This window comes from Epinephelus fuscoguttatus, linkage group LG1 (genome assembly GCF_011397635.1).
Source record: "Epinephelus fuscoguttatus linkage group LG1, E.fuscoguttatus.final_Chr_v1".
NCBI lineage: Eukaryota > Metazoa > Chordata > Actinopteri > Perciformes > Serranidae > Epinephelus > Epinephelus fuscoguttatus.
In genome coordinates this window covers 28015466-28040835 of record NC_064752.1, presented here as the reverse complement: position 1 = coordinate 28040835, position 25370 = coordinate 28015466, and the positions used below count along the sequence as shown (strand labels likewise).

At 41.8% G+C, this 25370-nt stretch overlaps 2 long non-coding RNA genes and 1 other non-coding gene across 3 annotated transcripts in view; 1 reads left to right on the top strand and 2 right to left on the bottom strand.

The window, feature by feature from the left end:
* Positions 1-3800: 3800 nt before the first annotated feature.
* LOC125879890 (uncharacterized) lies at positions 3801-18988 on the bottom strand. The gene is made up of 3 exons (XR_007447987.1): positions 18856-18988; positions 4030-4073; positions 3801-3861 (listed from the first exon to the last, which is right to left on the bottom strand). It is a non-coding gene; the product is annotated as an uncharacterized LOC125879890 (long non-coding RNA).
* Positions 18989-22140: 3152 nt separating this feature from the next.
* trnaf-gaa (transfer RNA phenylalanine (anticodon GAA)) lies at positions 22141-22213 on the bottom strand. Its single transcript has one exon. It is a non-coding gene; the product is annotated as a tRNA-Phe (tRNA).
* Positions 22214-23137: 924 nt separating this feature from the next.
* Positions 23138-25370, top strand: part of LOC125879842 (uncharacterized) — a 46071-nt gene continuing 43838 nt past the window's right edge. The window contains exons 1-2 of the long non-coding RNA XR_007447986.1: positions 23138-23306; positions 23839-24026. This is a non-coding gene — a long non-coding RNA (uncharacterized LOC125879842). The remainder of the gene's footprint in view (positions 23307-23838; positions 24027-25370) is intronic.

The window sequence follows — 25370 nt, the reverse complement described above, 5'->3', positions numbered from 1 at the left end:
CCTAGATCACTGGAGCTGCTCCAACGAAGGTAAAACTGTCATGATTTTATTCCAACATCGGAAATTTGTCTGTGGGAGTGAAATCGCTTGAAAAGTTATTTAGTTTAAGGCCAGCACTGTTTGCTTGAAGGTCAGTCTTTTAGTTTCAGTTCTTAAATTTAAGGTGTTGTTGTACCTGAAAGCGTATCTGAAGGTGATTCAAACTGAAAATGACAATAAACCTGCACATATAAAACCTTGTAGCCTGAGGTCATAAATCTGCAGATATCCTGCTTTATATTGTATCTGAGTCATAGATGCGGCTGCTGTTCCTGCAGTGTCACAAAAAGTGTGTGCCTTTTGCTGAACAAACCTGAAAGTGCTGACTCACAAAGCAAACCCGAACTTCCCTGCAGCACGAGCCACTCTTTGCAAATTAAATGAGGCTTAAAACAGCGCTGCTATAAATTGGAATGAGTGGCACTCAGGACTTAGCCTCATTATAAATAGAGGTATCCAACAATGTGAATTGAATTTAATGAACGAGTAGCACACCCGTCTCTCATTCACGTGTCACAATCCTCTCCATCTTTCCAACCACTTGTCACTCCATCTGCAACCCATGTGACGTTGATCAATAACGTATTAGGCTACATGTTTTGAATCAATGTGCATGAAAGGATCCCTAAGGCAGGTTGATTGATTTGTAACATTGTGACGTCTGTTTTGTGGCACTTGGCCTCGAGTGTGTTTCCATGGTATCTAGTTCGAGTTTGTGTGAGTTACTTTGAATACAGCATGCTTAAGCCTAATTAAAGCAGCTATAATTAATATCTTTCAAATAACAATGTATCAGATGAGAATGTGAAAAAAATGTTTTGCTTAAAACTGAAGCTCCCCTCACATTATGGAGCTTTATAGTGAGTTTCAGTTGTTTGTTTAGCGGTACGCCCTGTAAGTTTACCATTCTGGTTGACTCTCATGGCTCTCATAGTATTGTTTTTGGCAGCAGCAGGAGGCCATTCTCACTCCAAAGTTGTCGAAATCCAACCCTTGGCCAGTAACTTGCAGTGGCAGAAGCCAACGGAAAAAGGTGTCCTTCAACACTGGCGTGATATGCGACCAGTTGCCGTTATAGTTTAATGTCAGGGGGAAATGCAGTGGGACACAGACGAAAGTTAAGGCGGCAGAAGTCCAATAAGTGCGGGCGGAAGGGGTGGTGGATGGGTCCAGCAAACACTGGCTTTCACCTAAGAGAGTGGTGTTGGCGTCCCATAAGATTCTAAAGCCAAACCCTGTTCTTTTTTCTTAAACCTAACCACGTGTTTTTGTTGCCTAAACCCAATCACGAGTGTTTGTTGTTGAAGGAAAAAAAACGTAAATTCGCAGTGTTGTACTGACATAGTGACAAAGTTGTTAAGAGAATGTACATAACCATAAACTTCCTGTGAAAACAGAAGTGTATTTTGAAAGAGGAGAATGCACGTAACAGGCAGAACTTGACATGGTGTCCCAGAACGTCAACAACCAACGCACCCAGGGTACCCTGCCAGTCGTATGTGGACATGGAAAGTCCATGACCAAAACGTGGATATGTGACGAGGCTGGAGTGAGTTGTGTTGGCAGCAGGCAACTATTTTCAGCAAAAAAGCTCTAAAAACCCACTATGCACTACATGCTTGGACTAAACAGCAGAAAGACAAAGTTATCGACTAGCTGGTGAACATAGTAGAGCATCTAGCAGCTAAAGAGAGCAAGATATTTCCTTCAGTGGTAGGTATAGACCAAAAAAGAGCTAAAAGAGAGTGAATATTAATTGGACGAGTGGACACAAATAAAACATGAATAATAATGTTGATCTAAAGTAAATAAGCAACTGTTTGCAAACAATTTCACCATGTCAACATAAAAAGCGATGTGTAAATGATGTGTTCACAACTTGCTTCCAAAAAAGAAGTTATTACAGATTAAAGTTCCTATACTGATGTCAATCGAACAGTGGATTAATTACAAAAAAAAGTCTGTGCCAGGTAGATGTAGGTTATGATACAATATGTGTCATCAGCAATTTTGTGTTTGAATAGACACGAGAATGTAAAAGGCATCCATTCCATAAATCTGTGTGAGTAATGTAAGTCATGTAAGCATGATCTGTCCTTATTTGTAGCTCCTCCTAATCCCGAACGTGCATCAATCATCTGCAATGTTGTGTTTGAACAGACACAAGTACATAGAAAGCATATATTCCCATACATCTGTGTGAGTAATGTAAGTCATGTTTGCATGATTTGTATTTATTTGTACGGGAGTGGGGGTGTGGATTAAAGCTGCAGCTCAGAGTTCAGTGTTTCTGGAAGCCAGCTTTGAGAAGTAGTGTTGGGGTACTGCAGTGCTTTTCTGCTTATTCTCACTGCACGTGATGATGGACGCACGTTTCTGCAGAGGTTACTTTGACCAAAGAACTGCGCGCCTCCATCCCTCCATCCCTCATTTCTCTCCATCTCTCTGCATAAACACAGCTCTCCTACCCTGTTCAAACATATTTACATAGCTTTCAATCTTAAATAGCTCATCATTATCTTTGTCTCCTCCATGTTATAATCTGTCCTCATTATTCTGACAGTATACTGAAGAGGTAAAATCTGTTTGCTGTCTGCATTTTATTTTGTCTTTTCTTATCCCTGCTGGGCCAAAGACAGATTTCCATGCTGGTGGACAATACAGATACATTCTATTTAAAATATAGTTCATCTTTTAATGCATTAGTGCTGTGTAACATTTCCCCTCATTGTCTGCATATGCACCTAATCCTAATTGCAGATGCACACACCCCCTTCCTGACTCTTATCCTACATATCTCACTTACAGTGTTTGCATCAAAGTGTGAATGCGTTACTCCTCCTACAACATACGGAAAACTCACATCATCGATTATTTCTTAGGAGCATATTCTCATCCCTTCCCTCCCTCATCCCACCTGCGTCTCTCTCCCTCTCTCTCTGCTGCCACCCCTCTCTTTGCTGCAGTGTGGAATTTTCCAAGCACAGCGAGCGCTGCAGTGTGTGACGGCGTAAAGGAAGATGAAAGGGAAGGAGGCGGGATGAAGGGTGAACGCTACTTAACACACACTACAAAAAAAAACCCTGAGCCACTGTGATGAGGACCCACCACCTTATCTAAACTTCACAAATTCAGTGGAAAAATATCAGACAGACATAAAGATAGAGAGCCCCCAAAACATACTGAGGAGGTGGATTTATACATGTTATTTTAAAGGGGACAACACTGACTTTTTTGTTAATTTACTACTTAATTTATAAATATTGTGAATTGGAATCAAATGGCTGCATTAGCATAGCTATCAATAGCAGCATACTAGTTTTGCCTAAGTCCTAATGGTATCAAGTATTAAGACATACATAAAATGCTAACAAACAATGCAAGTGTGATAAAACATGGCAAAAATAATTAAAACAGAGTCAGTAGGTCTACATTTAAGGGAATACATGAATTAATACATGAATTAGTCTCCACACAGCACATTAGGGGCATTTAATCATTGCAATATTTATAGCAAATTGCATTATTCTGTCAAAATTTAAAGAGAAGCTATTACGCTCATTTTCAGGTTCATATTTGTGTTTCTACTGGAACATATTTACATGCTCTAATGTTCAAAAAACACTTAATTTTCCTCATACGGTCTGGCTGGAACAACTGAATTCACCCTCTGTCTGACACACTCAATTTTAGCTCCTGTCTCTTTAAAGGCGCATTCTTCTCTGATTGGTCAGTGTCTCCAGGTCTTCCTCAACTCCGCCTCTCTACATTGTTTCGTCATTCCAGCCAGGTAATGACAGTAGCAGAGAACAGCAGCACTTTCTACTGAGAAAAAAAAAATCACCAATAAAAACTTCTAAACCAAAACCTTCACAACGGGACATGTTCAAGCAGAAATATGATCCAAAATTGGTAAGAAATGAGTAACATCGGCAACCAAGATTATGTGGCTACATGTAGCAGCACAGGCTCTGCAATGTGAACACTTACTAAACACAGTAGCATGCCAGGAGCAAAAGCTGATGTCAGCTTGTCTTGAAAGAAGAAAACACAGTAAGAAACATAACAGTCTGAAGCCTCAGGTTTTTCCTCACAGGGATTACTTTCACATAATTTTACCTCATTATTCGAAACTTTGGCCACGTTTAATATGAATATCCAACATTCTAGAATTATACATATGACATAAAATAAGAGAACCACTTTAAATATTGTCTTGCTGAATACCCACCTCCACGTTTTGCAATAGAAACCTTATTGCTGAGCAGTGACATCTTTATTAACCTACTCACATTAGATAATCTCCTAAATTCCAAGAAGCCAAGCCTACATTTTCCCAAGTGCATTGAGGGAGAAATCATTTCCAGTAGAAATGACTAGTTTTTCTCTTTTAAAGCATTTACATAAAGGAGTCTCTGAAGGCCAGTATGGAAAAGAAGTGTGTCTCTTGTAAGTACAGTGAATGAGACCATTTATGGATTACTTATACAACATAAAATCGAGCATCACTACAGAGTGCAGCTGGAAGATGTGTGTCAATTATCAGCAGTAGATAGACTGGTTGTTCAGGACGAACGGTTCCCAGCAGCTAATCTAACAAACGTCCCCACAGGAATACAGTCATGCCATAGTCAGACTGCAGCACCCTCAGTGTGAAATTGGAGGAGGTGACTGTAAATGTGTTAATGACATTCTGTGACTGTGATGACTGCATGGCAATGGGCCTCTCTGGTAATGTGGTAATGACTGCAGTTTGGGGTCATTTCGTGGGTAAATGGCTGCGGTGGAGGTTTTACTGCAGTCTGTTGGGACACCGTGAGAATGATGACGTTGTAACTGGTGGTGAGAGAGAGAGGGAACGTGAAGCTGCATCATTGTCCTGCGTCACTGATGTGTACATGACATTTACCCCCCTCCTGGGGCTGTTCAGGACCCCTCATCTCCTGTAACCTCAGCAGGGACATGGACACACAGCATACACACTCACACACTCAAGCTTGCATGGATAATTGTATTTAAACTAATCTACAGAGAATGACAGTTGATTCTGGGAAGATTTTAAAGGGACAGTTAACCCCAAAAACCAACAATACATATCTTTCCTCTTACTTGTGCTATCTATCGATCTAGATTTTTTTGGTGTGAGTTGTCGAGTGTTGGAGATATCGGCTGTAGAGATGTCTGCCTTCTCTGGAATATAATGGAAGTAGAGGGCAATCAGCTTGTGGCATTCAAAGGGTCATAAAAAAAAGTTTTTATGATAGCTTTTACATAAAATTTTAAAAACTCAACAGCAATGTCTTTTTACAGAGATAATGACCCGGTTACTCAAGATAATCCACAGACCTTGTTGTGAGCAGTTTCATGTCAGAATTATTTACTTTCTACCAAACTATGCCCGCCAACCGTATCACTACACAGAAGGAAGCATGCATTTACTCATGGGCAAGAAGCTTGTGCTCATGATAGCATGATATGCAAACATTAATGGCGTCCTCCTCAGCTGAGCTATAATGTTAGCTAGCTCAGTGGTGCTTAGGTTATTTGAGAGAAGACAAACATCTCTTCAGCTGATATCTCTAGTACTCTGCAACTCTCACCAAAATAATCTAGACTGATAAATAGTGCTACAGGTAAGACAATTTGATTTTGATTTCTGGGTGAACTGTCCCTTCAAACCTGTAAAACCCTTTCACCCTACTGGCCGATTTCTTTCACTTATTCTTTGAAAAAAAAATAGGACTCAATAATAAACCTGTTAAAACAGATTAATGTTTTTGCAGTCAGTACTGTGTGAATTCTGCATCAAAGAATTGAATTGGATTGGCGATGTTAGCGTAATTGCTTGGCGCCCAGCCCAGCCTGTGAATATATCAAGGAATGGGGTTGGAGGTCATGCCCAACAAATTGATTAAGCAGGTTTGACATATATCAGACATATCCAGGGCAACAACCAGCATGGATGTGCATGTGAGAAACCCCAGCCACTCCTCGTTGAACCCCCCTGTCATTTGTTTCTGTCACTTTCTGGTGCCAAAGGAAACTAGACCCAGTAAGCCTTAGTGACAGAGGGGGTTTCATGGGAATCCCAAAAGGCCTGGGACCTGGGCCAGAGTAGGTCAGTGCCACAGGTGCCACTCATCTGCCCTTGTATGCACAAGCCAGGGGACACTGTCAAAGCAAACCAAAAGAGAAAATGAGGAAGGCCTTGAAAGGTAGTTTGGTAACCAACAAATAAAACCTCCTTACAACAGACACCCTTAAATACAGCCTCGATGTATCAGCATATAATATGAAGTGTATTCTTTCCTCTGACCAGCTCTATAGGAATGTGTGTGAACCTCTGTCCTTCGTACTGTAGTTTCAGCCTGTCGGACTCAATTTGTCCCACGGAGTAATCCTAGAGTTGCATAACCCTGACCCCAGAGCCCACCATCACCACTACCAGCAGTAAATCCCAGAGATCAAGAAAGGGATCGGACAAAAGGAGGACAGAGCGAACAATGCAGAGACAGGATAAAATAGAAGGGGCCGTGGCTGGAGAGCTGTCTGACTGGCAGGCAGCAAAGGGCATTTGGCCCTCTCCTCTGAGAACCCAGACTGGGTGAGAATTCTGTGGTAGCAGACAGAGGGCACAGCCAGGAAAGAGAGCGGCTTACTGTGTGAAAAGATATGTCAACACAAACTCCCAATGAACGCCATGTCCATTTGCCTTATGCTGTTGGGAACAAGAAGATGGCAGAGCTTAAGCAAATAAGGCAAGTGAAGAGTTAATTATGCCAGTGCAAGCTGTACTGGTTGGAGGTAATGATGTGAGGCAGATGAGAAGTCAGGAGATTTTCTAACCTAATCCGTATTTCCCACCTATTCTCCCTGATGGGGCATATTCTTCAAAAAGAAGTTCTGCCAAAAAAGAGCTGAGAACTGGGACAGGGCTCCCTTGGCGAAAGGTTAAGTATCTGAGAAAGTTAGAAAAAAAAATCAAAACCCAGAAATCTTCGTAGGTCTTGCAAGTTGGAGGGAGGGATGGTGGAAGTAACCTTCAGAGACAGTACTAAAAACAGCCTGGCTCTTTAGTAGGAAAGAAAGAGAGGTAAATTACAGCCTGTGCCAGGGGATAAGAGGACACATTTGCTCTTAACGAGAACAGCTTAAATATAGCCAAGAAGGGAGGGCGGGTGGAGAATGAACCCTTTAGAGTTGACAATCACATAATTCTATACATCTCTTATAACATATTCCACGTATGCTCCCAAGTAGGACACCTCATATCCTATGTCAGTGAACTCACACGTACAGTACATCTATGTTGTTTTCATGTTTCACGTGGTGGACACATGAACCATAATGTACGTGCTTGAAATGGTCTTTGAGGAATAAGATCCACTGGGTCTTATACAATATTCTAGGGACCAAACATTATATAATGCCCACATATGGATGTTATTCTCTTAGTCCTTAAGGCAATGAACTAGAGCAAGTTATATAAAAAAACAGCCAGTGGGCCACCTTTACAGTAATTTGTCACATCACTACTGATGTGTTTGGACAATGCACAAAATAATGTGCAAATGTGACAAATCTGCGGTTTGCAGAAATGTACAGGTACAGTCGTACAAACTAGTTTGAAGTCAGCTCAGTCGCCAGGGTAAAATGTTGGCATCGTGAGTTTCTGCAAACCATGGAAACATTACATTAGCATGTTTCATACATATCATGTCAATTTTTCTAGAGTGTTATCAGTAGTTGGAGGGGACAGTGGATGGCGTCACACCTACACAAGACACCTGCCAAGCTGCAGACCAATGCAGACCACTGTTCGAGACCAGAACGTTTTTTTTTGGTGACCCTTGCAGCATTTCCACCAGTGTTTGTGCCACTGAACCTGGATGTTCTTTATAGACACACTGGAGCGTTTCCCAGCAGCATTAAGCCAGCAAACCCGTGTTTTTTAATCAGCCTGTTCCTGCTTTATCGGCAGTTTTGTGCTTACAAACATGGGTGTTTTTAAGCCAAAACATGATGTTTTTAAGCCAAAACATGATCCTAACCATACCCTAACCACACCTTCAGCACAGCGTTGTTGAGAAACATAATGTTTCAAGGTATCCACTACGTAATAATGCAAAAATGTAACATATCTGTGGTTTGCCGAAATGTACAAACATTTATTCTGGCGATTGGGTTGTATACCAATGTGTCATATGAACTAGATTTTTCAAGTCAGTCTAGTCATCAGAATAAAATGTAGGCATTGAAAGTTTTTGCAAACTCCAGATATGTTACACCAGCAGCACACTACATATCATATCATATCATATCATATCATATCATATCATATCATATCAACGTTTCAAAAGTGACATAGTCCTGATTACATATTTGTGAGGTGAATTTGTCATTGGGAGGTGGAGAGGATGGTGGATTGAGTAAAGCCTTGGCAAGACGGCTGCCAAGCTGCTGACCACTGTTCAAGACACTGTTTCCAGCAGTGATTGTGTCACCAAAACTGGATAAACTAAACATAACCATACATGAGCCACAGCGTTGTTGAAAATGTAAAGTTTCTATATATCAGCTACATAATAACGTACAACGTTAAAGAAGATAACCGAAGAAATGTACATTGCCAACATTAGCTCTGGTGACTGGGTTGTTCAAGTATAGCCCAACCTTAAGGCAGAGACATCAGCAGAAGTTGAGGCATTTACGCATGCATAACTCCATCTCTTCTTTCCAATCTTTACGTCAGTGTTCCTTCCTCCTGCAGTTTCTCCATGCCACACCTTACTCCCCAGGGAGCATGCTCAGACACCCACAGAGAGTTCCCTCAAGTCTCTCTTGCGTATGACGGAGGTGAAAAGTGAGATGTCAGATACCCTGTCACTGGCCAAAGTAATCACACAACTTCTCCTTGCTTTAGAAGAAACTAAAAGCAGTGTGTGTGTGCGTGTGTGTGTGCGCGTGCATGAACAGCTCTATCAGCCATTTATCTTCTGTGGCGAGCCAGTGTGTCAGCAGAGCTTAGCTGACCTAGAAACCCTGCAAGCATCACCACAAGGGGCAAAGCACAAGCAAAGGGTCAGCGACACTGGTGACATGTGCTGCACAAAGATCCTCTGCTTACATAAGGTTCAGGAAAACTGATCTATGACTGCATGGTATAACTGCACAGCTCTCAACGAACTCACTGACGGACACCCATGATTCTTTACAGACTTGCCTCTAGAGAGAAGGGTGAGGACAGAGCTCTTGCAGTGGATGAGTAATATTTATTCTTTCTACTGTGGAGGCTAAGAGGTTCTTTGGATGGGATAATTATGTGTAAGATATGTAAAGCTGTCTGATCCTGAAATGCTCGAAGATAATGATTATAAACTGGGATTATAAAATAGCTATAATAATAAAGCCATTGTGCTTCAGTGGCATGCACAGACAAGGGCTTTTTAAGAGTTCGTCACATTACACAAGCGCAATACACTGGGTTTGAATAGAGCCAGGGACCCCTGTCACATGTCATCCTCCTCCTCATTGTCTCCACTGTGAACTATCTAACAAAGGTAGGTGGGTTCAGGGACCTGTTCCCAAGGGAGGGTTTTTCCTCCTATTACATAAAACTCATTTCTTGTAAGCCAGCCAATTCCTTAATGGACATCACTGTTGTAATTGTGCTTCAGAGTGAAACATTATAACCCAAACCTTGAACATATAAAATGATTTCTTTTAGTTCAGAAACATTGGAATGTTTGTCTGAATTCAGATAGTGTATACACTACAGCTAGACTATTACATTTGTATTTTCTTTACTCAGTTTGGGCACACTATACGAGGATATTCAGACTAAACATTCTCATGTGGAGATATGTGGAAATACATATTCTTCTGAAAGTAATGAAAAGGTCTGATCACTATAGATGCTTCCAGTGAAGCCTGGGGTCCCTTTTAATGTCGGTACTTTTCATAATGAGGCGCTGAACATTATCGCACTCATTAAGAAAGAGATTTGAGACTCTGTAATTTAAACCAGAGAGACACTGTGTCTATGCACAACATGTACTGTGTTACTGATATGTTTACACATGTGCTGTTATATCTCTATGCACTCTACAGGCATCAGAGAATATTCAGTGACTCAATCCTATAAATATATTTCCTCCATCAGTCTTCACAGATTTTCCAGGCAAACTAAATACATTTTGGAGCTACTTTACCAAAAACTTAGGCTGTCCCGATCAAGTTTTTTTGCCCTGATCCCATTTCGGGATATTTGATATGGAATAGGTCCCATCTGCCAATACCTAGATAATACAGCTTCACAGTGCACACTACCCTGAGTCCAAGCTGTTCCTTAATGGTTTATTAATTTTACAAAATAAAGTTTAAAATAAGAAACCTGCTCTATACTTTTTTCGGCCTTCTTGCTGTCTCAAGAGAATTTCTCTCTTTTATAAGTGTCCTCCAGTGTAAGCATGGGCTGATTATGAGACAATGGGCCTGTTAAGATATGCAAAATGTCCTACCACATCTCCTACACACGAGACACAGGTTTCGTCACTGTTTTGCCTCTTTTTATGTTTGTTTTTTATTTCTCTTTGTGGCTGTTTTGCATCTTTTTGTGGTTTGTTGTCTCTTTGAGTTAATTTTGTGTCTTTTTGTGTCTCTGTGTGGTTTATCTATGTAAATGATCTTCACAGATTTTAATTTTCTCTTCATATTTTATGTAATCTCATGCGTCAGACAAGTTATATCAGAAGGACTTGTTCTGTTTGTGTGGTTTGACCTGAATAACAAAATGCTGGTTTACTTCATTGCCAGTTTCCTCATGTCAATGATACTGCAGCCGCTAATGAGAACCTAGTCTAATTATCCAAAACATTTCATGCTTTAGTAGCTGGAGACTAATGGAGATTAAATAAACTTTGAGTAATTATGGTCATTACATGGTATATAAAATGACAGCAACAGGTTAAGAGTTTGACCCTCAAACTGCCTGAACTGCCCATTCAGTGATCCATCCATAAGCATATGTTGCTTTGGTGCAGCCTGTGCTTGAGTCACCTGAATGAACTCTATTCTGTTGAGTGTTTATTTCTGTCATCTGTACATCCTTTGCACAGATTACATTATTATATTGCTGTTATTGGCTTTTTACCTGCGGGGGCCTTTGTTTTGTTTGCAGTGGCATGGTTAGTGTGGTTGTCACATGTCTCAACCACTGTCTGTCTCTCTCTCCCCTCTGCACCATAAATGACAGCAAAATTCAAAACAAGGGGACATCCTACCTAAAACTTTAACTTTGAACATGCCTTATGTTGCTCCAAATGTGTTAATAACAAACTTAAACTCACACCTGGATACATGCAGCACACAGCACAAAGGCTTTTTAGACTGGCAAAGTAGCAGTGGAGCTGCAGGTGTTACATGATAGGGTGTCTCTGTGTTGGCCTCCCCAGGGCCTGAGCGCTTCACTTATTCATCCTAACCCTTTCACCTAGTGTTCTGAGACACGAGAACGCGGTAATGTTACACTACGCAACCTCTGATGTGTGATGGCTCAATGACTCCAGCAGGCCACTTAACACCGCAGAGCACCTCGCACGGTCAATATGCCCGTGTACCACTACGTGAGTGTATGTCTGTCAGCGAGACAAAGATGGAACGAGTTCAGAGAGATAATAATACCGACCTGATGGGCTGCTTTTGAGGCTCCCGAGAGAAACGGTAAGAATAGAGTAAAATGATCTCATCTCACGCTGACCTCAACTATTTTCCGTCACGTGCAACAGACGAGAGGAGCTTGAGGGTGTGATAATTATCCTGATAACTGGGGCATCACTGTTGTCAATTGGTGGTCTTAGCAGAGGATAGTCATTTCAAAAGAAATGGATCAAGATCTAGTCCACACTCAAAATGGAGCAGGAACTTTAGTTTATATTTTGCCAGTTTAAAAATAAAAGCATAAAATGACTGATATATTAATAAAACATTTGAACCAGAAGGCTTAAAATTAACTAATTAACTATTTCAGTCTATTGCCTGATGGTGTGTTTCATTGCATGTGTTGCTACCTGTTGCCGCGGTGTAGTCAAGTACTTTTTTGGCACACTTTGGCCAAACTGAAAAACATTTGCAAGTGCTCTCCAGTTTGCTTCTTTCTCTCTTGTCCTGAGGCCAAACATAACTGAGCCCACTCTCTCCTGCTTTCTCTGGCGCAACAAACTGTCTGATCTGTGTAAACAGCGGCCGGGCTGGTGAATACATGACATTAGGACTACATAAACACACACAGGGAGGGGGATGATTGGTAGGCTTGCAAAGAAGTGGTTGCTTCACCTGGTGTTTATAAAACCTCATATCTGCTGAGCTGACAGTCCAACCGCACTTAATGTCACCTGGCAAAGGTGATGCCAAACGTTGCCAGTGACTCCCTGCTGGCCACAGGTGTTTAACAGATGACACCCTTGTCTCTGTGAATCCCTGAAGCATCAGAGTTGGAGTATCATTGGGCTTTGGCTGGACCAGGTTCCCTATCATCAGAGGGCTTATAGGAATCATCAACCGTTTATCTGTGTTCTGTCAAACTTATGCAGCACTGCGAGGGCTTAGAAAATGATCATCTTTTTACTGGAGTCAGTGCTGAGTAAGACAGTCTCACAAATATGTGCACATCCACATTGCCAGCACCCTGTGTCCTCCTGATCTGAGCAACAGGAAACAAGGGGAATACGTTGATCCAGGGGTCATGGAAACAGTAACCCCTGACTCATCGCAGCAACCCCTAATGCTAGTGCTCTTTAAAGGTCCATTCCCGTGTTATAAATAGAGACTTTCCAGCATCCCGGTCAATGAGAATTCTTGCCCTCATATAGACGGCCTAGTACTGCAAGTCCTTCTCTTCTACTGTGGCATGTGTCTCACTGGATCTTATTACACTGCTGTCCATCAGCAACTGTTAAGAGAAGAGAGGAGGGAATGGGAGAGGAAAGACAACCTACTAAATACTTTCTACCAAATAACATCTTTACACGCTCACATTTCCAAGTGTGTAATAGATCGGCTGCTAGACTTGCTAGTTAACATACAAAAGAAAGTTCATACCAAATATCTTGGAATCGTCCCAGCTTTGCAGAGGTGTTTCAGCTGACTGCTTTACACAGGGTGTGGTTTGTACATTAAATTCCTGAAAGGATATTTATAATTCTCAAACTGAATGGTTGACCTGACCAGAAATGTAAGAGCTGCACCATTCTGCAAACAGAACTTGAGTACAGCTTTCCACTTCATTGTTTTGTGCCGACAGGAAACTTTTGAGTTAATTTGTAATTGTAAGCCTGAGTGCACTGAACTTCCTGCTGTTTTCCACATCAATTACATAGCTTGGAAATTTTGGGCATGCTTCCAAAGACACAGGTCAAATGCTGAAATAATGGAAAGAACTGCACTTCACTGATACCTAAACTGAAACTAGGTCCTTCAAGAGAAATTAAAGAGAAATCAAAATGAAAAGGGAAACTTGACTGAGTTTATTTTGCCCTGACATACCTGATGGAAAATCTGTATACAGACATCAGATTTCTATTTTTACTTTTGTTGCTGTTTGGGATGACTAGAATATCTAACAAACCACAATGGCTGGAGGAGCACCAAGACCTCAGCATAACATCCCCTGCCTTCTTATCTAACACATATTATGAGATTGAAACAATTATTTTAACAATGGACCAAATGTGCCCATTGTTAAATTTCGCAGCTCTGAAGGATCTCGTAATTTTGCCAAGTGCAATCGATTTGTAAAATAAACCAAATTCATTTGTTTGCCAGACAGGATTTGGGTCAGTACACAGTAAGATAACAGAAAAATGGCTACAGTCAAATCAATAGAAAGCAAACTATAACCCTGACAAAATTCATCAAACGAGGATTTTAGTTTGAGGGATATACTCTTTACCTGTTGCTGTCATTTTATGTACCATGCAATGGCCATAATTACTAAGTTAAGTTAAGTTACTTATAAGTTTACAATAGTCTCCAGCTACGAAAGCAAGAAATGTTTTGGTTAGTAAGGGTAGGTTCTCACTGGCAGCTGCAGGAACAGTGATATGAGGAAACCGGCAATGAAATGAACCAGCCTTTTGTTCTGCAGGCATATTTATGCAAAGTAAGTCCTTCTGATATAACTTGTCTGACACATAAGCTTACACAATATACATGATTTTCAGAGATGTAGAGACGATAAAAATCAGTGAAAATCATCTCCATATGATTTTACTATTCAAATATCTACATACATGGGGAATGGCTTCTTAATTGAGTCACAAATAACACAAAGAAAAGTGTTAGGAAGCTGCTGAGAGCAGAAACGTGAGTAACATTGTAAGCGGTTTGGGACAGGTGGGACTGGAGCAGGTAAAGAGGCCTTGTTCTGTCCTGACATCAGAGGATCAGACTGTTCTTTGTGTATTTGGCATCAGGCCTGTAGCCCACAGAGAGACCACAGTCTGCGCTCGATGACAGCACCTTTGAAAGCAACAATATCTGTCTTTGGTTCTTTTTCTGTGCCCCTCTCTCACTTTCTCTGACTTTAGTGCAGGGTTTTACTCTGGGGCGGCGCCACTCATCCTGTTTCCTACCCAAGTCCAGTGGCCCTTGACTTTGTTAGACCAGTACACCAAAGGCTACAGGAGTGCAATCTGAGGTCTGAAAAGAGGAAGTGCACTTGGGAGGGGGCTGGGTAAATACAGGAAGTGGGCCTGCTTTGAGTATCTGTAGAGCGAAACAAAAGTGCTCATCCTGTTCTGTCTCTGCAGTGCTGACGTCAATATAACTGTTGAGTCTAGAACATCTGAATCTTCTCCGTTATCAACAAACAGAGGACTCAACGGCTCAAACAAGTGAACACTTTGGGCCTTTTGCACTGTGCACTGACCCACTAATTAACAATTGCCTGGATTCAATTTAGATGTCCCAGTTGCAGGCTGGCTCATTGGCACTGCTTACTAGGACACTTAAATGGAGCTGAGCTGGAACATCATTAACATAATTAGTTATACCTGCTCTCTACCTGTCAGGACATGCCAACATGTCTGCTGTGAGAAAATCATTGCCTTGTTCTCTCATTCACTAGTCCCTGTTGAATAACCAATCAGTTTACTCCATAGTAAGAAGTACATTAAGATTTCAGACACTCATCAATCATTATGATTTGTGTCACTGCTGATAGGTCGAATGTCACAAGATGTAATTTAGACATAATGCATTGCATTGTAGGACTGATGGGAAGTAGCAGACACACAATGGAGCCTACTTTTCTGTAATTTTTTAAATTATGTAAGTAGTAATTTAGACACAGCCCTATTCTCCATGTTGTTCAGAGATACATTATAAACCAATCAATGTGTGTGTAAAGATGTGGCTTTCATTTGTACTTTGAATTGTATTGATGCTGTATATTTATACAGGTTGGAAAAAGTCATTCTTTCATTCATTACCCGTAACCGTAGTCGCCGTGGATGGCGGTGGGGCTGGAGCCTATCCCAGATGGCATTTGGCGAGAGGCAGGGTGCACGCTGAACAGGTTGCCACACTATCACAGAAAGGCAACCATTCATGCTCATATTCACAACTACGGGCAATTTAGAGTCACCCATTAACCAAACCTGTATGTCTTTGGACTGTGGGAGGAGGCTGGAGAACCGGGAGAAAACGCAAGCTGACATGGGGAGAACATGCAACGCCACCGTACCACCCACATTGTGCATAGTGTTCTTTGAATTATTATTTTCTTCTTTCCTAGTCTCTCATAATATTTTTTTTTATCTTTAATCTTATTTTGTTATATCCATTCCTCCATTTTCTGTAACCTCTTACCCTATTTAGGGTTGCAGGGGGGGCTGGAGCTGATCCCAGCTTAAGTTTGGCGAGACAGGTCACCAGACTATCACAGGGCTGACACACAGAATCACACTTATGGGCAATTTAGAGTCAACACTTAACCTAACCTGCATGTCTCTGGACGCCAGAAAACCTGGAGAAAACTTGTGTTGCCAGGGGAGAACACACAGGGCTCTAGTGTCCCGGCGCAGCGCAGGTGGCGCAGGGTGGTGAACCCCGCGCAGAGCTAGTTTCGAGCAGCGCAACCCGAGGCGCGCTCAGTTTGGTAGTTTGGCAGACCGAGGTGCACTGAGATGGGTGTGGCGGCGCAGCAGGGGGCGGTGTTGACAGATCCATCTTGGCGCAGTGACAGTTTCGTGCCAAAAGGCTTCGCCGAAGGTGCGCTAAAAGCTCACCAACTGAAACCACGTCTACTGTCAGCGCAGGGGGAGCGCAGCCGGTGTAAGCCGAAGTTTGGCTGACCAGCGGACAGTGCGCACATGTCACCAAAACCTCACAGACAGGTTTCCAGAATATCAGGCACATTAACGATGCAATACATAGCCACAAAACCACTATTCAATGCAACTATCTGCAATCAGCACATAAATGTATCTCTATCGACTGTCCCGTCACATCTGATGTCAGATCAAAGGGGATTGGCACTGTTTGGCACGCGTAATGGAAACCGAACCTGATTTGATTAACACAGCCTGCAAATTAATGAGTTCACATCCCTCTCAGCCAACCACAAACAGCCACAGCATCAGATAGGGAGTATATATTCAGCATCTGTCATCTTAGAAAAGTCAAAAGAAAAGAAACAGAGTGAGACTGCGAGAGAGAAAGAGAGAACGCGCGCGCACACGAGAGAAACACAACATTGATTTACAATTGTGGTGACCTCCTCCCAGGCTACCTTTGCATCATCAGCCCGTGGAGGTCTGCTCGCAGTTCCGTATATTCGGACACTGCGAGCTTGGACCTCCCGGACCAAAACATCAATTTCCTCCTGGGAGGAGTTTGGCTGTCTGACGCTGCTGCTCTCCTCTGCCATGGCGAATTGAGTAAACTCTCATTACACCTTCGCGCAGCGCATTTAAGGGCGAGGAGAGGGGCTCATTTGATTGGTGTGATGTGTGTAAAACCCACTCCACGCCTTCTCTCCTCCCTCTTTCCGACTTGCGCCGGTAGGAGGGATGGAGGTGGGAAAGAGGAGTAGCTGCGCCAGGGCGCACGGTGTGCCAAACTTACAAAATCCACCTGGCCACACCCAATTGCCGAAGCGCAGGTGCGCTGCGCCTCCGCCGCGCCCGGTCAGCGAAACTAGAGCCCACAAACTCTTAAAAGGGCACCAGCCACCAAGCCGGCTCGAACCCAGGACTGTGAGGCGACAGTGCTAACCACTGTGCCACCTATTTCCTTACTTCCGTATACTATTGTACTTATATTTTTCACTTTTAGCGTGTGCTTCATTGTTAAAATGGCGTTCAAGATAGCAGGCCAAGGAAGAACTTCACTGTAGAGGGAAATTGTTTTTTAACACTACATATGACAATTAACATCTTTGCTGAGTCTCAAATCGTGTACTTACACTTACTCTTTTGAGTGCATAAGTGTGTTCACATTGAGAAGTATGGAAAAATGCAGTGCAGTATGAGTACCCGGATAGTGCACTCAAAACGGTCAAGAAGTTGGGTGTGGAACTATGTACACTTCTCGCCCTCGATGGTCGCCATCTTGGCTACGTAGCGGAAGGGGAGGGACTACTTTTCAAACTGGAAATAGTGGCCGAGGACTGTGCAACCGTGAACGTCGCTGCATTGTACAAATACACGTTTTTTGCACTAAGCACGACTATACTGTTGCCGGGTATAAGCCAGCAGTATGTTTATTGGGTTAATTTAGCAGTCTGTAATGATTTGGTACCGCGAACAATAACGTGAATGCTAATGCTAGTTTGCTAACTAGCTAATTTGCAGCTGTCATTTCCGGTGAGTGCACAACAGCTGTGTTTGGTTTGAGACAACACTACCCTATTGAAATCTGCACACTACGCCATTTCCACACACAGTATACTACATATAAGTATACTAACGGAAGTATGTGATTTGAGACACACCACTTGACTTCAACTGGCCTAGAATTTCAGCTTTAAAAGACAATATACTAGAAACCTTACATGTCTCAGTCTCACACAACCCCCCACACACAAACACAAATTGCAAAAAGTCTGTTAAATAAATTAAAATAAATGATGAGAAACTAGTGAGTTATATCTGAATCATGTATGCTACCACTATGTTATTAAGCTGCCAAAGGATCTGTAAGATGACTTTACCACAAAATTCAGGTGATGCAGTTACCGGAGACTAGATCACATGACTATATCCTCAATTGTTAATGCAACAGTCAAATAATTACACGTGACAGTAACACAAAACATGCATTTCTTCATGTTTGGCTGGGCTGTTAGAAAACATCATGGTTTAGGATAACTGCCAGACTTTCACAACCCCTGCCTTGTACAGTCTGTTACATAACAACACTCCAGTTACATGTGAGGAGTTATAGTTTGACTAACGGTCAAAAACACTGTACAGATAATCTAGTCCTTCAACTTTTTCTGTATCCTTTTCTGCTGAATGTCTGCATGTTAGCAAATAATTAACACTGAACGTGATATGCTCATCAGCAATCAATCCACATAACAAAGGACATTTCATTTTTACAGCAACCTTCGACATGTTACCTGACATGTTAGACATTTTTCATGAAAATAAACATACAAAGAAACAATCCTGTTCCTGATGTTTCATAACTTTTTAACTTCTGAGAGAAAACTCATGTAAATAATGTAAATATGGAAGAATAGATGTAAACAGTGTTTGAAATCTAAGATCATGTTTAAACACCCCCCCTCATCTGTCTGCTTCACAAACCCACCGACACACATGCAAAATAAACACATCACGTGTCATGTTCAGGGTGCATCGGGTTCAGTCTTCCCTGGGACAGGTGTGTAAAAATAAACTAAGGAGTGGTATCTTAACTGGTGGACGTCACAGGCCAAGGAACAGGTCTGGGAAAAAGTGAAATACAGAAAGAGAAGTAATGGTGAAAACAGAAATAGATAAAATTCACTGTGTACAAAGGTCAAAATAAACAGACATGTGGTAGATGACGAGCAGGCAGTAAGTGAGCAAGGAGGTCCTGGAAGAGCATTTCCACTGAAACTAATGTTTAATCTGTGATTAAAGATGTGTTGCACCAGGTAAACAATTAACCTTGTTTCTTTAACGAGTTTGTAAGATTTATACGACAACTTATAAAACCAGTCGTGGTGTGAAATCAATGAGGAAGAGAGAGTAAAGGGGAAAGAGGTACTGAGTGTAGGAGGAGCCTCAGGTTGCTGCAGATGAGGAATGCATAGTATGAAATATGTTTGATTGAGGGATATGATCACAAGCTATATGATACAGTTTAGTCTTGGTTATTGTGCAGCCATTTAGAACTATGTTTGCCTTCATTTGAGCTTAGTATACAAATACACACACACACACACACACACACACACACACACACTGGAGGAGGACCACAAGTATTTGCATGTAAATCAATTTTGAACGAACCAGACACTGTCCAAACAATGAGTAAAAGTCTAGTGAACTTCATAAACATGTCACTACTCATCCCTGAGGGTTCTGCAGTACAGTAGTAGTGAGTGGAAGTGAATTCCCAGCATTTACCTTTGCGGGTTGTTTACACACGTCACAATGAGGTGACATGGCAGTCATGTGATTCCGTGATTAGATGGAAATGATGAGAAGTAGGATGAGGTTGCATTTAAACCAACGGCAAGATGATGGTACAACAAAGCAAGAGACTGCGTTGGCGTGGGCGAGTCACTGCAGACTAAAAGATAAAATATAAACCAGGCCATCCAGTTTGAAGGCCTGTTAAACACGAAGACACAGCACAGAGGTTTCTGCGCTACTGTGGCTTGACTGTGCAGCTCTGGGAAGTTATCACAGAGGAAATAGCTGCACCATGCCACACAACATGCATGCTACAAGAAGATATTCTACCTGCTGTGTACAAATGCAACTACTTGATAGGTTAAAATAGTTGCTCCCCTTATTCACACTATGCTCAGTATTTGCTACGCTTTATCCTGCTCCACTTCATTTTCCCGCTAATGTTGCATTGTACAACAGCAGCAAATGAGCTGGAATGACATGTCACACTACCCTTATTTATTCACTTACTTATTTTCCCCCATTCTCACAGCACATTAATCTCAATAAACCGAATAAAGAATCTTACTGTGGGTCTAAGAAAATGTCTTAAGCTGCTGAAACTCCAGTAATGTTACCAGGTCTGAGGCCCCTGAAAAGGTCCAGTGAATGGGCCCCCCTGCTCTGTCTCTCCTAGTTTCAATAAATTTCTCAGGTCAGGCCGCTATTTTCTTTTTTTCAAAATCGTTGAGGACAAAACAATTACCCTTAACATATTCATCAGAGGGGAAACAGGCTATATTTCACTAAAGCTACAGTGAATACAATGTTTATATTTGTTGTTTTAATAAATAATGGTTAAAGAAGCTGCACCCCAGCTGCTTGGGGGAAAAAGCTTTCCCCTTCTTCCCTCCTTACAGGCGACCCTGAATGTCACATCTCTCGGGTTGGACAGGGGCAAGCTGCTAAGATAAAGCAATAAAACTGATACCATCTTCATATCTATGTCTTATGCAAAGCAGTATGAATTTATCTTGTTGTTGAAAGATGCTTCACAGATAAACTCGTCAAAACACGGTATATTGTATGCACCAGGCAAGTGACGTACTCAGGCTATTAGTATGGAGACATATCATGTAGCAGTGCCACACACCACATAATTTGTAGCCTCAGCTAATTTGCAATGCCCGTCCTTATTTGGCACTTAAAAGTATGTCAGACTCAATACTAAAATATATACAGTGCAGCACAAAACACACAGTGTCAAAGTCGCCTCTTGTTTTTAAGTCATATGATGTTCAGTAAATAAATTCAACATATAGTGGTAACTGAAATAGCTCCAGGAACTAAACTCAGGAATTGAGACAGAGATGTTTTTGTTTCTGAACATACATACATACATACATACATACATACATACATACATATATTGTGGACAGTGATATCCTGGAATTGCCAACTAGCCTGAGATGAACTGCAGCCTGTAGGCCAACTTGTTTTTAAACTGTAATGAAGCTCTCCAGTTTCACGATTTATTGGACAACATCGCCCCCTGGTGTCATGTGAATGGGTTTTGTTTTGATTGTAAGCACTTGTGTAGCTGACATACATCCATGTTGGGTTTGCATACAGCTTACTGCCAACTGTTACACACTGCACACAAACAGTGAATTATAAACCCACATATTTGACAGAGGAGGCAAGTAACAAGGTAAACCAGAGTAAGTACATGCACAAAGCACTTTTACATTACTTGAGCACTTCCTGTATTATACTTTTTCTCAACCACATTTCAGAGGGAAATGCTGTACTTTTTCATTTCACAATTTCTTTAATAGTTTTGCTTGCCTTGCCACTTCACTGATTTGTCACTGATGACAAATTAAGAATGCAAACCCAGTACAATGTGAAGCAATTTAATAACTTGAAACTTCAATGTGCTTCTCATATTTTGTCCCCCATTTAACATAAGACTGCAATCTAATGCACCCTAGGACAAGTGGCAAGTTCACTTTATTTTTTAACACACCATGTGAGTCTTTGTCTAAGTCAATTGTCTAAGACAGTGATACTCAAACTACAGCCTATTGACCAAATTCGGCATGCAGCTGAGTGGCCCCCAAACCATTTTCTAATTCACAATGTAAATACATTTCTATGTACTAATAATAGAAGGTTCCAGGGTGCATAAACAGCATCAAAATAGAGCTTGTTTAATAAAAGAAAGTGCCACGGGAGGATTTTCCACATTCCTATCAGAGGTCTAGGCTAGGCCTTGAGTTTCCTTTAATCCCTGAACTACCCCTGTGTACACCTGACCTATGCAGGGCTGCTGTGACTGGCCCTAGGCCTCCTGTCATTTTGCAAGCAGCCCCAAGCAAATCAGGTTGGGTATTATTTGTCCCATGTGTTAAATTGTGCTAATTATCAGTGGTCGTAAATACTTACCATGTTCTGAAATGGCCTCACTGAAGAAAAAGGAAGCCACTCCCGCTGCCGAAACCCGGGATCGAACCAGGGACCTTTAGATCTTCAGTCTAACGCTCTCCCAACTGAGCTATTTCGGCGCGTACGTACACATTAAACTCAAAAAGGAAACATATAAATATATCCAAACCCTATGTATACGCCGGTACATGTCTGCACACTGATATTATCTCTGTAACGTTGGTTTTATTTCCCCCTGACAGCTAACGCTAATCTAGTTAGCTAGTTAGTTAGCTAGCTAACCGCACTTAGCTAGCTACACAGCTCTGCTAACGATCCCTTTGAACTGAGTGTGGAGACCGCAGGAGGTTTCTTACCCAACAGGACTGTGCTTTCGAAGAAAACGCGATACCGACGATAAAACAAAACTATGTCAGCGACTAATTGAAGCAGTAACACCAGAGTACAACAGTGGAGAGATACAAACATTTAGCTGTTAAGGTAGAGCTGTTGTAGCCAACGGTTGAACACAAGATGGCGCCACAGGTTACCACCGTTACCACGAGCCGCCGGTTGGCTGTTGTTCACTGTGGACTTCTGAAAATATCATTGGATTAATGGCAAATCCCATTAGGCTTGTTAAATTCGTAATAAGCGTGTAGGCCTACTTATCCTTTTCTTTCAGTCTCACTTCCTGTTTTTATCTTGTGGTGCATTTTCAATCAAAGCCTCTATTTCAACCAGGCCTGACTGAGGAGATTTGCATTTGAAGAAGTTTTGTTCTGTAGATTGAGTCAGGTTGAATTCATATGAAATCAAAATACTTGTTCTTCCCACAAACACAATCAAAACATACAGTGAATATGTTAATACATTTTGCACAATTTCTTCTCTGTAATGTGGACTAACAGATGAAAAGCATGCATTATCATAGGTTTACCGACCTTAAGTGCAGTGTATCATAGGAAATTAAGCCTACATGATAGCATATGCAGTGGTCCGTATATATCACATAGTATACATATATACTGAAGTGCTTCTTTGCTTTGCAGGGCTATAATCAACAGACAATTGTAGCCACTCCCGAGCTACAGATTTCACCATTCATACAGTGGTCCTCGAACAAATGGACTTTGATTGAGACTTTGGATGCTGAGATCAAACATCTTACCATCAGATAACACTGAAATCTAAAAAAAAAATCCTCTGCAAAAACTGGGACCAGCAAGTACAGTAAGTTTCGTCAAAGCCCTGACAGTCTTTTGTTCTTTTTCCTATCCGTCACTGAGCTCAGGCAACAGCCAAAACATTTTTCAAAGTCTCTACTGGTTGAATGTTTTCCATAAATCACAAAAGAGGACGGCAGGGTGGGGGACTATAAATACTTACTTGTTGGCTATTGTGTGTGTATTTCTGGATGACACCCAGTGAAGTCATTTTCACAGTAGGATGGGGCAGGAGCACTATTGTAAGACTCTACTGGGCCAACACTGGTAGAAAACAGTAAAGCTAGCTAATGTTATCAGCCTGCACTTTGTTTTTCTCTTTTTTCCAGTGGGGCTCTGCAGTGATGCAGTGCCGTCCCTTTATTAGTCATATGATGTCCCGATGCCAGCTTCTATGCCTCCCTTCTCTTCTCTCTTTCCCCTCTAATCTCCCCTCAATACTGCCGCTCATTCTCCCTCTCTCTGGCTCGCTCTCTGTTTCTCTCCCTCACGTTTTTGTTCCTCTGTCATCCCCCAAGGTGACTTTCCTTCCTTCACAGACACTGCAGCTGTTCCTCGCTTTGTTCTGGAAGGCCTGGATGTGGATAAGAGATGAGAGAGATGCAGACCGGGCGGAATAAAGAGAAGGAGAACCAAGGGAGGAAATGAGGGTGTGAAAGAGGAGCGGACTGATGAGATTATCAAGCAGAATGGAGGAATCTGTGTTGTTGACTCACTGCATAAATGAGTAAGGCAACAAACATACTCTCACACACACACACACACACACACACACACACACCACATGAGCAGACAGATTTGTTCTGGTAAAATAAAAAATGAAGTGTCAACATCAAGAGATTGAGCTGCCTCGACAGATGCTTACCTGACTAACAAGTTTCATCTTCATTAGTACTGGTGATTAGCACAGTTGTCACATCACAGCGAGGGTTCACCACAGTCAGCATTAAATACTGCAAGTATCTGGGACAGAGTTTCTAAATTTAGGGATCAGAGAGACAGGGTGTGGAAACAGGAGATGTAGAGAGGGAGGGGCAGCTGGGAAAAAAAGAGTGACAGATTCGGACAGTAAGGTCCAGAGGAGGAGGGGTGGCGAACTTCCCAAGTCACAGTGAGCAGGATGAATCCAAGCAGTTACTTAAGAAGACTGTAGAAATACAACTGCAATGGTGATGGAAGCACACTGACAAACTTTCTATTTGAATGGGCTGTCTCTCACGAAAATAACAAACGTATCATATTTAATTCTTCCATATATAGATCACATTCTTGTGAGCTCTTAAATTGTCTACACAGACATGTATACTATACATTTTTATGTATAATTACATGTCCTGATAGGTAAAACATCAATATTTTTAAATCAACTAAAACCACAGGTGGGACCACAGACTGTGTAATAAAGATGGAGGACATGACAGCTTCCCTAAAGTGAAGCCAAAATGTCTCAATCACCCCCTGCTGGCTGGCTGCAGTGTAGGTCATAAATCCCCCTCCATGTTAGTGGATTGAACATGGTTCAAACAAAAAAAAAAAAAAAAAGTACACTTCAAATAAATATTTCCCATAGATGGTATCTGTCATTTTAGGTAGTTCTTATCATTCTAATGTATGTTCAAGTATTCAGTTTAGTTTATTTGATGCTATAAAACTAGGTTTGACAGCTGTGTGTGCCAGTCAGTGTGCTCACAATCAGTGGTGCTGCTCGTGATTGGTGGGATGGGTGTATAGGCGGGACCTCGATGCCATAGAGATCTACTGTGCAGACTCTGGCTCCAAATGATGTCACCAGTGCAAGATGTCAGCAGCTGTATCAGGGATATTTTGGCTTAATTTTTGTACAGTGGGAGGAAGTAGACGCACGCTGTTCATCAGTCATTGGGTGGGACCAAATCATTGTTTTGGAAATCACAAGTAAGAGTGCTTTCACATCTGCCCTGTTTGGTTCGGTTCAATCAAGCTCAAGTTCGTTTAGCCCCTAAGTGTGGTTTGTTTGGGCAGGTGTGAACACAGCAATTGCGGGTGTGCACTAAAACAACCAAACGAAGACCTTTTTGAGAAGGTGGTCTCG